Source organism: Littorina saxatilis, linkage group LG17 (genome assembly GCF_037325665.1).
Source record: "Littorina saxatilis isolate snail1 linkage group LG17, US_GU_Lsax_2.0, whole genome shotgun sequence".
Lineage (NCBI taxonomy): Eukaryota > Metazoa > Mollusca > Gastropoda > Littorinimorpha > Littorinidae > Littorina > Littorina saxatilis.
In genome coordinates, this window is record NC_090261.1 from 28,935,382 (window position 1) to 28,951,123 (window position 15,742).

Sequence of the window (15,742 nt, forward strand, 5' to 3'; positions counted from 1 at the left end):
AAAAAGAACGAGCATAAGTTGGAAGCAAAACTTATGTCCAGCATTAAGTTTTTGGAGGAAAATTTGTGTCAAGATGATGTGCATATTTTGGAACACAAAAAAGAGGAGCTCAGAGCATTGAGAGGGAAAAAGTTAAATGATATGATTGTTAGGTCAAGGGCGAAGTGGATATATGAAGGAGAGAAGAGGAAGTGGATATATGAAGGATAAAGCGCTTTGAACTTCGGATAAGGCGCTATATAAATAAAGAGAATAATAAAGAGAATAATAAAGAGCACAAACTATTTTTGTAGTTTGGAAAAGAGAAATTTTGTGCAAAAATCCATGAGCTTTTTTCAGAATGACTGGTGAATTAGTACACGATAGCGATTTGATAATAAAAGAAACGAAGAGTTTTTATGAGCGGTTGTATATGTCACGGGAGGATGACCTGATGCAGTTTAACTTAAGTGATTTGATAACACCAACGGTATTGTCAAAAGAGGATAGTGAAAAAATGGAAGGTTGTATTACATTACAAGAAGCGTTGTTTGCATTGAAAGAAATGAAAAATGATAAAAGTCCTGGTTCTGATGGTTTTACCACAGAATTTTATAAATTCTTTTTCAAAGATTTGGGAGTTTTTCTTGTACGTTCACTGAACTATGGTTTTCAGTCAGGAGAACTGTCTGCCACGCAGAAAGAGGGGGTCATAATTTGTATTCCCAAGGAAGGAAAAGATAAGCAGTTTCTAAAAAATTGGAGGCCAATAACTCTCCTTAATATTGCCTACAAAATTGCTTCTTCATGTATTGCCAACAGATTAAAGGCAGTTATTCCCAAGTTGATTAGTAAAGATCAGACTGGTTTCTTGAAGGGAAGGTCCATTGGTGATAATATTAGGTTGTTGTATGATACAATAGCATATGCAAATGAGCATAGAGTGCCTGGTCTTCTCTTGTTGGTTGATTTTGAGAAGGCCTTCGATAGCATTTCCTGGACCTTTATGCGCAAGGTTTTAAAGGCTTTTCAAATTGGAGAAGATCGATGTACAAAGATGGGTTGCAACTTTTTATAATAAAATCAAATCATGTATGTCTGTGAATGGTCAATATTCAGAATGGTTTCAGGTAAAAAGGGGTACCAGACAAGGGGATCCCCTATCTTGTTATCTGTACCTTCTCTGTGCGGAGGTGCTTGCACTTATGATATATCAAAATGTAAAGGTAAAAGGTATTAAGATAAGGAATGAAGAAATTCTACTTTCTCAGTTTGCTGACGACACAACTTTTTTCCTTGATGGTAGTAAAGATTGTTTTGATGCTTGTGTTGAAACGTTGCAGTTATTTGCATCAGTCTCTGGCCTTAGTCTCTTGACTAAATGTAAAAAGAAGGGTAAGTTGTTGGAACGTTGTCATTGACAAAATTACGTTACAATCACAAATATATCGACCCAACGGTCTTTTAAGTGAACACACAAACAATTAGTCACACAAAACTTATCTTGATGGAATCATTTTTCGCCCACTTGCCAGGAAGCCGAGTCGATATATTTGTGATTGTAACGTAATTTTGTCAATAACAAACGTTCCAACAACTTTTCTTTCTTGCTTTTTGATTCTGAATTTTGGAACGTTGGCAGTCTCTTTGTTTTTGGATTATTATTTGTGGTGGAAGTTAACAATAACTTACACGAGAAGGAGTGTGCATGTAGAGGGACATTGTCGGCCTGGTGGGGATGGGGAGGGGGGTTTCTTTTGGTCTTAACACCCGTGAAATATATTGCTGAAAAAGTCATTTTTGCCCAAACAATGCCCACAATATTCTGGAATTAAGGGTTAGGGTTAGCCAAAACGCAAGTAAAATATTGTGAAATTAGCCCTTGTAGACAAACCATGGGTAAAATATTGTATGCAGAATAAGTCCTAAATTATAAAAGCCAAACGATCTCAGACAAATCTGTTGCAGTTTACGAGACGGGAATTGGGAAAGCACCTTTAAAGACCATGGGTTTGAAAGTCTCGACTCTCCGCTGTGGTTTACGTCTCATTACTTGCTGACACTGCCTCCCCGTTGGCGCGCCGGAGGAGGACGCCATAGACAAGCGCTTTCAAGTGGCCGTTAGCCGGACCCGGCTCGTTGAGAGAGAAAAAGTCGCAACTTTAGCGAGGAATTGCCTGGAGCCAGCTTCCCCTGGCTCTGATTGAAACACCGAAGCTCCTTCCTCGGGCGATCTGGTGAGGAGGATGCAGGTGCGACCTTGGTGGTGGTTCTGAGTCGTCGTTCCGGCGTTTGTTCCAACGTTTGTTCCAACGTCGCATGTGCTGTTCTTGTTGTTCGTTGCAGAGGACTGAGGCAAGGGCGGAGTAACCCGAGAAGTACCACCTCAAGGGCGATGAAAAAAAGAGTGGGAGATGTGAAGGGGTGATAAGACAAAGACAGAAGAACGAATGAACAAAGAGAGGAAGAAGAACAGAAGGGCGACGAAAAACAAAGAGAGATAGGTGATTTAACTAAGACGGGAAGAGGGAGCAAGAATAGTTGAATGATTAAAACATACAAAACAGAACAGGAAGCCTAGATAAGAGAAGGGAAACACCAGACAGATGAAAAAATGTAAAGAGAACAGTACGGGAGAGGGCGAATACTATGGGTACGAAGAGAGAGAGAGAGAGAGAGAGAGAGAGAGAGAGAGAGAGAGAGAGAGAGAGAGAGAGAGAGAGAGAACGGACGGACGGACGGACGGACAGACCGACCGACCGACCGACCGACAGACAGACAGACTGACAGAGAGACAGAGACAGAGAGAAAAGGGCCTAGACCTACGCAGTAGTGTGGAGCTTAAACGAGAAGGAAATTCGAGTCGAATGTTGAAGAGGTTTGGGTGGGAGGACCGGGCCTACAAGAGAGACAAGAAAAGAAAGAAAGGAAACGCCATGCAGAAGAAAGAAGAGAACCAGGGTGGCATGGGCAAGTCTGAGAGGAGAACTCTCTTCGTAGCGGCGTTGAGAGTGCCCTCCCCTGCTGCGCCCGGCATTCTGGGAAGGGAGAAGAACTGGGCGGCCTCAATTAGGCCATAACTGTCTTCCTACGCCAATCACGACCCACCGGCACCATTGTATGCACGTGCGCCGCGCAACTCCATTAGTCAGACCAGACCCGCGTTTCTTTGCGGAGTTATGGCTAGGTTTACGCGAGCGTTGAAGGTGGATCTCTGATTTGGTGAAATAAGATGAGCATCCACCTGATGCCCGTTTGGCTCAGGTAAGAAAAAACTATGAATTCGCCAACTGCTGTGCGAGTAAGAAACGATTTTGTGTTAGCCAGGCTAAACGCAAGTATGAATCGTTGACATCCAACGACTTCGTTGGTCAACATAGGCAACGGGCTTGCTAGCTGGGCAGATGTCATATTTTTTCGCACACGCGCTCCTCCAGAGAGATGCTCACCTTTCTTCTCGCAAAATCCCCTCCTTCCTCGCGCCGACCAGTCAGTCGCCCGAGAAGCGTTCTTGCACAGCTTGACTCGCCAAAAACCTAGCGATCTCGCCGCTGAAGAAACGGGAGTCAGAACCCGTCACTCCCCGCCAGCTTCCAGCCACCACACAAATTGATTCGCGCCCGGCCCTCAAAAGCCGCTTCACGCCTTCCACGAGCCCGTGTGTCAATCCGCGCACAAAAGACGTCCCCGACAAGACGTTGCGAGTCGCCCCGGCACAGCGTAATTACCTGCTAATCATCCTGTTAGGTTCCTCTAGGTAACCTTTCACAAAGTGATTCCTTCTGTGACCCGCTTGGCAGTTGTGGGGTGTTTTTCTTTTTTTCTTCGCCTTCTGAGTCTTTTTCTTCGCCTTCTAAGTCTTTTTCTTCGAGATTCTTCGTCGCTGTCTGTTTCTTCTTCTTCTTCGTTTCTCGTATGAGGGTGGTCCTTTTTTGTCGTCTCCACAACTTGTTCGACTCCTTCGGCTTTTAAAGCGTTCTTTTCTTCACATTATTCTGGTATTTGTCCCTTGTTGCTTTCCCTCTTGCATTTCTTCCCCATCATTTCTTACAGTTCTTCCTCAATCGTTATTTTTGTCTGTTGAAACACATTCTCTGTGTCGGATTACTCTGATATTGTATCTCTCGCCCCCCCCCCCCCCCACCCCCCGCCTGTTACATGTCCTTTCTAGCACTTCTTACAGTTTTACCTTACTTCTTCAAGATTCTTCGTAATTCCCCAAGCTGTGATAGTTTTTTTCTCAATCTTTATTAAATGTCTCCCTCAAGCAAATATTCTGTTATTATTCAAAATCTCTGATTTCTTCCTCAACTTTTTAATACATATCTCTTCAGCCTTTTTGTCGTTTTTTACCCAGCTGTTTTCACATTTCCTCCGCAGCCCTTTTCTATAGTTCATTCTCAGTAATTTCTTATATGCCTTTCTCATCTGTTCTGGCATATCTTCATTGGCCTATTCTACATTTCTTTCTCAGCCTTTTTTTTTTTACATTTCTTCTTCAACCTTTCTCACGTGTCTTCCTCAGCTTTTCACGACTATTTTCCTCAGCCATTAATTGTTTTTTCGTACCGTCACTTATTCTTCAACAACAACCCCCCTCCCCCCTCTCTAGGCATTGTGTTGGCTTTTTCTTAGTCTGTATTAATCTTCTACCTAAAGCAAATATTCCGCTATTTTGCGGGCCCTTGCTCAATGTTTCTCTCTCTGGTCTTCCGCACGTTTCGAAACTAGACAATAGGCACGTGGATATTTTTTTAGTTTTGGGACCTGACATTTGTTTTATCAAATTTGGAATATGTCGACCATTTTCAAAACTCCCCTTAGAAAGCCACAACAGTTTAAAACAAAGAAACTTGCCACCTTGCCTGTCTCCAATTTCGTGGAAAGTGTTCCGAGACGGATGAGTTGTTCTTAACAAAGAAACAGTGTTCGGACAAGATGAGCACATTGTTGTCTTAAGAGACTGCAACGTTCCTCATTTTTGGAACATAACAAACGATGCTAACGTCAAAAGTCGAAGGTCGTGGGCCCGGCGTGTCGTCAGAGGAGTACATGCACGTGCCCTGTCGTCATCATCACGTCATCGCCACGTGCCACGTCACTCAGAACATCTTCATTGACGTCACTTCACAAGTCTTGAGGAGTTTGGCGACTTTGTAGGGGGGAACCACTCTCCTTCGTTTTCGACGTTCGTCCGAGCCCCTCCATCTCAAATCGGGTGTCACGTAGAACAATGCTGGTTCCCTTGCAGAGGAGCCCCTTCCTCTGGATAATGGGAGAGATGGGGTGTTATTAAAGAACATGTGTTCTTACGTGGCGAGGTTAATGACACATGCATCGGGAAATGTGTGTGTGTGTGTGTGGGGGGGGGGTAGTGTTTGTTTGTGTGTATGTGTGTACATATTGTGTGTGTGTGTGTGTGTGTGTGTGTGTGTGTGTGTGTGTGTGTGTGTGTGTGTGTGTGTGTGTGTGTGTGTGTGTGTGTGTGTGTGTGTGTGTGTCTATGCGCCTGTGTCTGTATCGTTATGTCTACATGTAAATGTCTATTCTCGTGTCAGTGTCCATGTCTTTGTCTGCAGTGTCTTTGTCTGTGAAACGAAGCAATGAAGAGTGTGAACGTCGTGTCACTGCGGCTAATATTTTACAGTAGCCGGATTGAAAGTGTTTGGCTTTTTCAATTTATTTCAAAAGCACATTCGTCGACGCTTTAAAAAAAATCAGATATCACAGACGATCTCAACTTTATCTCTTCTGGCAGTTTCGTCGAAATATGTCACCACTGCCGACAAAGGTGTCTAATAAACTAATTATTCTAACTACGAACGGCAAACCATCTGCGGGCCGAACCAAGGCAGCTTGTGCTTGGTATCGCGAACATGATGCAGAAATATGCTGCGACCGTGATTAGCATCATTACATTTTGCTGCAAGGAGGATCTGGGTGGTGTCCACTTGGCTTTAGGGAACAGCACTGGTGAAGACTTGAAGATAACTATACAGTGGCACCCCCCCTTTTGAGAAAAAAAGTGTCTAAGAAAATCAGACCTTAAACCAATCTAAGAATGTCAGGCCTTCAAAAAATATGAGATAATCAGACCAAAACAAAAACAATTTTAGAAAATCTGACGTGAAACCAATCTGAGAAAATGAGGAGTCTTAAAATGGAGTTAATGGTCGAAAATACGAACAGAAAACCTGTGAAAATGAGGAGTCTTAAAATGGAGTTAATGGTCGAAAATACGAACAGAAAACCTGTGAAAATGAGGTCTTAAAATAGGTCCTTACATTTGGGTTCCATTGCACTATCAACCAATGGTATGATCTTCTTTTTTCTCTTCTCTTCTATCTTCTTCATGTCTGGTCTTTTCTGTCAAGTACAAGAGTTAAGCGCTCTGTGGCTCTCTTACCGTGTCTCCTTTGCACTCAACATTTCCCCTTCATTTGGAAAGGTCTTCTATTGTCAAAGACACACTGCATCCCGTGAGAACATCACCATATCAGATCTGGAGAGGCTTTTAGATGGGTAAGGCTAGTCCTCCACTAGGTCACATACCAAAAATAGACACCCTGACTGCTTGTTGTGATAAGTTTGATTTTGTTTCATCAATTATATTAGTTTAAGCCGCTTGTGAAAATATCGCGGTCCTTGACATATGCGCCAGTCTTATTCATTTTCAAAATTGTAATTGAGTGATTGTAGTTATTGCAAAAGAAAAATAATCCTATGCAGAAGGGAGTGGGTTTGTGGCGCAACAAACGATGCAAAAACGTTAAACAAAAGTCCGGAATTCAGAAATTAACAGATTTATTCATCAGCTTCCGACAAACGAGTTCATGGAAGCTATAAGCCTCATTCCTAGCTGAATCCGCGCAGCATCCACGCAAAAATTAGCGGTTCATTAGCTGACCTTAGCAACCTCCACCACAAATTACTGCAACGAAGCCCAGACCAGAGCGTGACTCCTGAATGCAAAAACGTTCTTCTGCCTGCAGCCGTGCTCGGAGAGGGTGGCTAAATCGGCCAGAAAGCGCGTGAGTTTCTCGTGTTTCACGTGCCTCTATCCCCCGATGACGAGCGTTTTGGGCAAGAGAGACTCGACGGCCGTCAACAGGGTGCCCGAGGGCAAGTAAAAATTGCCCGTTCCTTGCCCGTAGAATGGTAGTGGTGGCGATGTTTTTGTGGACGTTGTGCTGTGCTGTGATGTTCCTGTGTATAAGTTCCTGTCTTTTGATATGTTTGGATTTTCTGTGACGTTTATTGGGTTTTGTTTTGGGTTTTTGTGATTGATGAGGTGTAGTAAAACTTCTTGGTTTTGAGGTTCTATAAACCTCTGTGTCTGTCTGTCGGTCTGTCTGTCTCTCATTTCTTTCGTATTTATTTTCTTTTAGTTCCCTCTTTGCAGCGTCTGTACGTGAGGTTTTGCGTTTGGCTGTCTGGTTTGGTGCGACCTTGCCTTCGTCGCCTTCAGGAACACGTGAGGATCAGGCTGCTTAATTTTGCCAGGGGTATAGAGGACGCACGGGAGAAAAAGAAAAAAAAAGACAAATGGTAAAAAATGCAAGGGAAATGCAAAAATGAATAAATGAGTTGTTCTTCTTAAATTGTCTTGGAGATATTGTACATTTTGTAAGCTTCTTCGCATTTCCTTTTTATCAGACGATAAAAATTCCAAGTGAACTTATTTGAAGAAATTAATTCTCAATGTTCTGCTCTTTGACGGGTACGTGGTGTACACAACTGTTTTGTCAAGACATCGTTTAGTAATACCGTGTATGCCGAGGAAGATTCTAAAAGTTCCTATTACTTATTCAGCCCCCGCCCTCTTCCCCTTCTCGACTTTTATACTTTCCTTCGTTCTTTCTTTCCTTTTTGCTTTAAGTTTATTTCTTTTTTCATCTTTTTTATTTATCTTATTTCTTTTTTTACTTATTTATGTGCATGTTTAGATTGATTGATTCATTAATTTATTTATCATTTCACTTATTTAGTCATCTATTTAACTATTCATTTATTTATTTATTTTAATGTTTATCTCCTCAAATTTGTCGTGTTTTTTACATTTAGTCAAGTTTTGACTAAATGTTTTAACACAGAGGGGGAATCGAGACGAGGGTCGTGGTGTATGTGTGTGTGTGTGTGTGTGTGTGTGTGTGTGTGTGTGTGTGTGTGTGTGTGTGTGTGTGTGTGCGTGTGTGTGTGTGTAGAGCGATTCAGAGTAAACTACTGGACCGATCTTTATAAATTTTTACATGAGAGTTCCTGTGCATGATATCCCCAGATGTTTTTTCATTGTGTGGATAAATGTCTTTGATGACGTCATGTCCGGCTTTTTGTAAAAGTTGAGGCGGCACTGTCACACCCTCATTTTTCAATCAAATTGATTGAAATTTTGGCAAAGCAATCTTCGACGAAGGCCGAACTTTGGTATTGCATTTCAGCTTGGAGGCTTTAAAATGAATTGATGACTTTGGTCATTAATAATCTAAAAATTGTAATAAAAAATATTTTTTTATAAAACGATCCAAAACTACGTTCATCTTATTCTTCATAATTTTCTGATTCCAAAAACATATAAATATGTTATATTCGGATTAAAAACAAGATCTGAAAATTAAAAATATAAACATTATGATTAAAATTAAATTTCTAAAATCGATTTAAAAACAATTTCATCTTATTCCTTGTCGGTTCCTAATTCCAAAAACATATAGATATGATATGTTTGGATTAAAAACACGCTCAGAAAGTTAAAACGAAGAGAGGTGCAGTAAAGCGTGCTACGCAGCACAGCGAAACCACTACCGCGCTAAACAGGCTCGTCAGTTTCACTGCGTTTTGCACGAGCGGCGGACTATGGTCATTGTTAAAAAAAATGCAGTGCGTTCAGTTTTATTCTGTGAGTTCCACAGCTCGACTAAATTTAGTATTTTTGCCTTACGAGAATTGTTTTTTTAATTTTTATTAAATGACTATTAACAGTTTTGATATTGCTCTGTTTACAAATCATTTTGTTCAATGACATCTTAGTTTTTTTTCTTCTCAGAATTTGTTTATCGGGCTCCCTTTTTCGTCACATTATTCTTTTGCTTGTGTCAATTTTACTCTCAGTCTCCCCCCCCCCCCCCCCCCCCCCAACCCTCCCCCATTATTGCTAGCCCGAACAAGGGATACCTTCAAGTACCTTTCGTCCATTGGCTCAGTGACTCACCATCTGGGTACATACGGGCTTTCGGATTATCTTTTCCTATTGCGCATCACAGTTGCGCCCCTTTTCGAGTGCTTGAAACCACTTCTTTTGTTGCCCGGGGTTCCGTATCGTCCCTAAAATGATTGTTTTTAACGCTTTTGCCCCAAAACTTTTGATGACCCGCATAATACTTGAGCCTCATAATAATTATTACTGATGCATTGGTGCATTATATTCTTTGTACGATTTTTGAAATGAGCCCCTCTTTTTAGACATAACCGTGAGAATCAAGAAGTATGTTTTTGCCTGCTTTGTTTTGATTTTGAAACGATTAGGAGGAAGATATTTGCTGACATTACTCTTGAACATGGAGAATCAACATTCTCTTAAATTAACTGCGGTGCCGCTTGTTACTTGCAAAAGAGAGCATTTAATTTCGTTCAATATTTCACCAATGTGTTCAATGTTTTCAAGGATCTTACAATTCTGAGCTATGCATTCATCGTCAACTTTTATCAAATCTTGAAGGTTTCTTTCTCTTCATTATTCTTGTGTTTTATTTCCAACCACTGAGAATATTTTCGATACCTTTTTTCCCCAGCATCATAAATAAGGAGGCTTTGACCCTGGTTTAACTTCATATTGAATCCATACCATTTGCTGATACACTAAGGCTTTAAATTAATACTTTATTGATCAATTTAGGCATAGGAATAAATAAACTGAGAGAATTCAATTCATATTTTTCCAGTTCAAAACAGTGATTATAATCACAATGAGGTACATAAAACAATGTAAGCATCTGCCTTTTCTTTTTCTTAAAGTTAAAAATATTTAACTTACAATATAATGTTCTTCGAAAAGAATCTTACTTGAGAAAAAAGATTCAAAACACCACTTCTGATTTCTTCCCATAGTTCTCTGCCAATCAGTTATTTTATTGTCAAACATATAAACATTGTTAAACATTGTCCCTATAAACAAACATACATCCCCCCACATACACACACACACGCACGCAAGCACGCACACACACACACACACACACACACAGAGACGCGCGCGCGTACGCACGCACGCACACACACACACACACGCACGCACGCACGCAAGCACGCACGGACGCACGCACGCACACATGCAGGCACAGAAAGAGAGGGAGAAAGATAGAGAGAGAGAATCCTAAATCTGACAACCACAGTCGCGAACATGTGTTGTATTTAATAGAAGCGACAGGCAAAGTCATTTGGAACAGCTTTTTCAACCTTGATTTCAAGTACTAACATTACACCGGAACAAACCGCTTTGATAAAGTTCATTTCTAGAGCAGGCACATATTCATATTTTGACAGTGTCTGAGTGATAGATATATTGAAAATATCACTTTCAGTATCTGTGTGTATTTTTAACAATAGCTATGATCCCTACCCTCGATTATATTATACTCATGTTTGTTCAGTCTGTGTTCGATTTGATTCTTGTAAGCGCACGTGTGATTGAGAGAGAAACGAAGGGACGGAGAGAGTGGTGTAAACACTTTCACACTTTAAGATTAGAATCAATAAATTAAAAAAATAAAGTCATAACATTTTTTAAAGATATAATGTATACATAAATTACAACAACAAAAAAATAGAAAATAACCTTTTTGATAAAAGTATACGAAGCAGGAAAGAAACAAAATTAAATAAAGGAAAAAGTGGAAAAATATGAAAAACAATTCGAAAAACTGGATTAATGTAAAGCACACAAAAAAAAGAATAAAAGAAAAAAGAAAGAAAGAAACGTAGAAAGAACGAAATAACGAAAGAAAGAGTGAAAGAAAGAAAGGAAGAAACAAAGAAACAAAGAAACAAAGAAACAGAGAAAGAAAAAGACAAAAAAAAAGGCAGACAGACAGACAGACAGAAAGAAAAGTCTATGCAGGTCATGTGATGCAATGTTGCAACATCAGTAACGTTTCTCCTATTACAGACATTGGCAGTCTTGCTAAGCGGTTCAGCTTTGGCTATGTTTTGTCAATGGGATCGTCTTGGATCGCATATCGCCATAATTATGTCGCGGTAACTTTAACCACTCATTATGGCGAGAGTCTTGTCTCTGAACTGAATCCAGACACACAAATGCATGAAGTCTGGGTTCACTTTCTTTCCGAGGTTTCTTTCTCTTTGTTTGTTTGTTTGTTTGTTTGTTTGTTTGTTTGCTTGCTTGATTGTTTGTTTGTTTGTTTGTTTGTTTGTTTGTTTGTTTCTCTCTATTTTTTTCTCTCCACGTTTTGTTTGTTTGTCTGATTGTTTGTTTGTTCTTTCTTTCTCTCTTTGTTTCTTTCTTTCTTTTTTCTCCGGTTTTCTTTTGTTTTGCGTTTTTATTATTGCTGTTCAGGTTGTGAGCTGCAGGACGGTTGTTATTATGAAGGATTGTGTTATTATTTCTGTCCAGGTGATTTTGTTAATTTTATTTTTGCGAGGTTTGGTTTGTTTGTTTGCTCGTTTAAATTTGTATTGTTTTGGTATATTTTGAATGATCGGTTAAAACGTTGAGTGTGTCAGAGATTAGTATCGATGTCAAATCATTTTTATTATTCATTGGATGATCAGTTTATGGGAGAATTGTGAAAAGAAGGTTGGCGGATTGATGGGCAGATAGATTTACTTTTCACTTATTTTGAATGGTTAATATCGTTGTTTAACCCCAGATTTTGTGAACACATCAACGACACGGAAAAGTGGGTGGGGGGTGATTTGGGGAGGGGGGGGGGGGACATGCCTGAAAGGGAGGAGGGGGACAGGGGACCCTGAAAGGGGGTAGACACTCTCCCCAAATAGGACACCAGATTCACCGGTGCGGTGCCTGTTTTGGCCATCTTGGCAGCCCTGCAGCACAGACAATCCCACAATCCACCGCAGCCAGAAATCTGTCACACACCCGCCCTACCAGCCCCCTCCCTCCTCTCATTGTATGGGGGGCCCAGCGACGACCGTCCCCCAAGTAAACTGTAACGCTTCATGAATTAATCATCGCGCGAGAAAAGCGGACTGGTCTCAACAAGCGATGTAAATTGAAACGGCCCCCAAACCCCGCCTACCCAATTACCGAGCGCCGTTGTCGCGGCTGCGGGGTTTTCGCTATGGCTTCCGGCGCTGGGCGCAGACGGCAAGATCAGATAACTCGCTGTGTGCGGACTAGTGGTGGAGTAGAGTTATCGTTCTGCTTGTTTGTGTTTGTGTGCTTTTTTTGTTTACATGAAAGGGGGGGGGGGGGGAGGCGCGGGAAGGGAGGAGATATTTAGGATTATCTTTGTTTTATCAAAGACATTGTTGTTGTCGATTATGGTTGCTGTTGTCTATGGTGATGCTCGTGGTAGACGGTCCGTGCTGATCTCGTTGTTATTGTTATTGTTGTTGTTGTTGTTGCTGCTAATGTTGCCGTTGTCGTTATCGTCCTATTCGTTATATTATGTCTACTGCTCTTCGGGCGGGCGTGTTGGTAGACCGCTTGGTCTAGTTTGTACGGACGAAATTTGTGTGTTAGTTTATTGCCTTGCGCGGTTTTTTTCTCCTTCGTTTGCCTCATACCCTCTCCCCTCCCCAGCTCAGTTTCAGTTCAATTTTCTGTTTTGTGTGGGTATGTAACTGCATGTACTGATTTATCGTCGTCAATTTGTCTTCTAATTTAATTTGCAAGTAACATTTCCATCGATGTTAACGAAGCTGGCGTTCATCTATATTCTATCTTTTTTTTTATTAAGCGAAAAATTATCTTCATTTCTTCTAGTAAGAAACAAAATTGCGCCCATGCCCCAACCCCAAACCACCCCCCAAACCAGGAAAAAAAAGTCCAGACTGCAAGCAAACCCATGCAACCGTAAAACCTCAAGACCCCGCCTATTTCTGAAAGTCGCTCAAGGCGAGGGAGACCGCGGAAGAATTAGTTTATTTACTGGTTCCCTGCTGTTAAGATAGCAGTGTTTGTTTCACACAAACTGTGGGCTGGTTTCCAGTTCTTGCCCTGGGCACGGACTCTTAATGACGAGGTGTCACGCCTTTGAGAAGAACTTGCACACAGGCTGCGCTTTTGATGATCTGATCTTGTTAGCTGGCGTTCTGTCGCCCACACAGATGATCCGTTTTTCCCCCACCACCCCTTATCTTTTTCTTTTTGTTGTGTGTGTGAAATATGTAAAGGGAACAGTTTGGGAGTTTGGTCGAAAGGGCGGGGATTGCGGTTGACAGAACTCGAAGGTTAAAAGATCGATGGACGAAAGAGCGAAAGACGAAAGAGCGAAAGACGAAAGAACGAAAGACGAAAGAGATACAAACGAAAGAGCGAAAAACAAAATAACGAAAGACAAAAGAAGGAAAGACGAAAGAGCGAAAGAGCGAAAGACGAAAAAGCGAAAGACGAAAGAGCTAAAGACAAAAGATCGAAAGACAAAGAAGCGAAAAACGACAGAGGAAAAGAGCAACGGAGAAAAGAGCTAAAGATGAAAGAGCGAAAGACAAAAGAGCGAAAGACGAAAGAGAAAAAGACAAAAGAGCTAAAGACGAAAGAGCTAAAGACGAAAGAGCGAAAGACGAAAGAGCTAAAGACGAAAGAGCGAAAGAAGAAAGAGCTAAAGACAAATGAGCGAAAGACGAAAGAGCCAAAGACGAAAGAGCTAAAGACGAAAGAGCGAAAGAAGAAAGAGCTAAAGACAAATGAGCGAAAGACGAAAGAGCTAAAGACGAAAGAGCGAAAGAAGAAAGAGCTAAAGACAAATGAGCGAAAGACGAAAGAGCAAAGACGAAAGAGTTAAAGACGAAAGAGCTAAAGACGAAAGAGCTAAAGAAGAAAGAGTTAAAGACAAAAGAGCTAAAGAAGAAAGAGCTAAAGACGAAAGAGCTAAAGAAGAAAGAGCTAAAGACAAAAGAGCTAAAGAAGAAAGAGTTAAAGACAAAAGAGCTAAAGAAGAAAGAGTTAAAGACGAAAGAGCTAAAGAAGAAAGAGCTAAAGACGAAAGAGCTAAAGACGAAAGAGTTAAAGACGAAAGAGCTAAAGAAGAAAGAGTTAAAGACGAAAGAGCTAAAGACGAAAGAGTTAAAGAGGAAAGAGCTAAAGACGAAAGAGCTAAAGACAAAAGAGCTAAAGAAGAAAGAGTTAAAGACGAAAGAGCTAAAGAAGAAAGAGCTAAAGACAAAAGAGCTAAAGAAGAAAGAGCTAAAGAAGAAAGAGCTAAAGAAGAAAGAGTTAAAGACAAAAGAGCTAAAGAAGAAAGAGTTAAAGACGAAAGAGCTAAAGAAGAAAGAGTTAAAGACGAAAGAGCTAAAGAAGAAAGAGCTAAAGACGAAAGAGTTAAAGACGAAAGAGCTAAAGACGAAAGAGCTAAAGACGAAAGAGCTATAGACGAAAGAGCTAAAGACGAAAGAGCTAAAGACAAAAGAGCTAAAGACGAAAGAGCTAAAGACGAAAGAGTTAAAGAGGAAAGAGCTAAAGACGAAAGAGCTAAAGACAAAAGAGCTAAAGAAGAAAGAGTTAAAGACGAAAGAGCTAAAGACGAAAGAGTTAAAGACGAAAGAGCTAAAGACGAAAGAGCTAAAGACGAAAGAGCTAAAGACGAAAGAGCTAAAGACGAAAGAGCTAAAGAAGAAAGAGCTAAAGACGAAAGAGTTAAAGACGAAAGAGCTAAAGACGAAAGAGCTAAAGAAGAAAGAGCTAAAGAAGAAAGAGCTAAAGAAGAAAGAGCTAAAGAAGAAAGAGTTAAAGACAAAAGAGCTAAAGACGAAAGAGCTAAAGAAGAAAGAGCTAAAGACGAAAGAGCTAAAGACGAAAGAGTTAAAGACAAAAGAGCTAAAGAAGAAAGAGCTAAAGACGAAAGAGCTAAAGACGAAAGAGCTAAAGAAGAAAGAGTTAAAGACAAAAGAGCTAAAGAAGAAAGAGCTAAAGACGAAAGAGCTAAAGAAGAAAGAGTTAAAGACGAAAGAGCTAAAGAAGAAAGAGCTAAAGACGAAAGAGTTAAAGACGAAAGAGCTAAAGACGAAAGAGCTAAAGAAGAAAGAGCTAAAGAAGAAAGAGTTAAAGACGAAAGAGCTAAAGAAGAAAGAGCTAAAGACGAAAGAGCTAAAGACGAAAGAGCTAAAGAAGAAAGAGCTAAAGACGAAAGAGTTAAAGACGAAAGAGTTAAAGACGAAAGAGCTAAAGAAGAAAGAGCTAAAGACGAAAGAGCTAAAGACGAAAGAGCTAAAGACGAAAGAGTTAAAGACAAAAGAGCTAAAGAAGAAAGAGCTAAAGACGAAAGAGCTAAAGACGAAAGAGCTAAAGAGGAAAGAGCTAAAGACGAAAGAGCTAAAGACGAAAGAGCTAAAGACGAAAGAGTTAAAGACGAAAGAGCTAAAGAAGAAAGAGCTAAAGATGAAAGAGCGAAAGAAGAAAGAGCTAAAGACAAATGAGCGAAAGACAAAAGAGCTAAAGACGAAAGAGCGAAAGACGAAAGAGCTAAAGACGAAAGAGCTAAAGAAGAAAGAGCTAAAGACGAAAGAGCTAAAGACGAAAGAGTTAAAGACGAAAGAGCTAAAGACGAAAGAGCTAAAGACGAAAGAG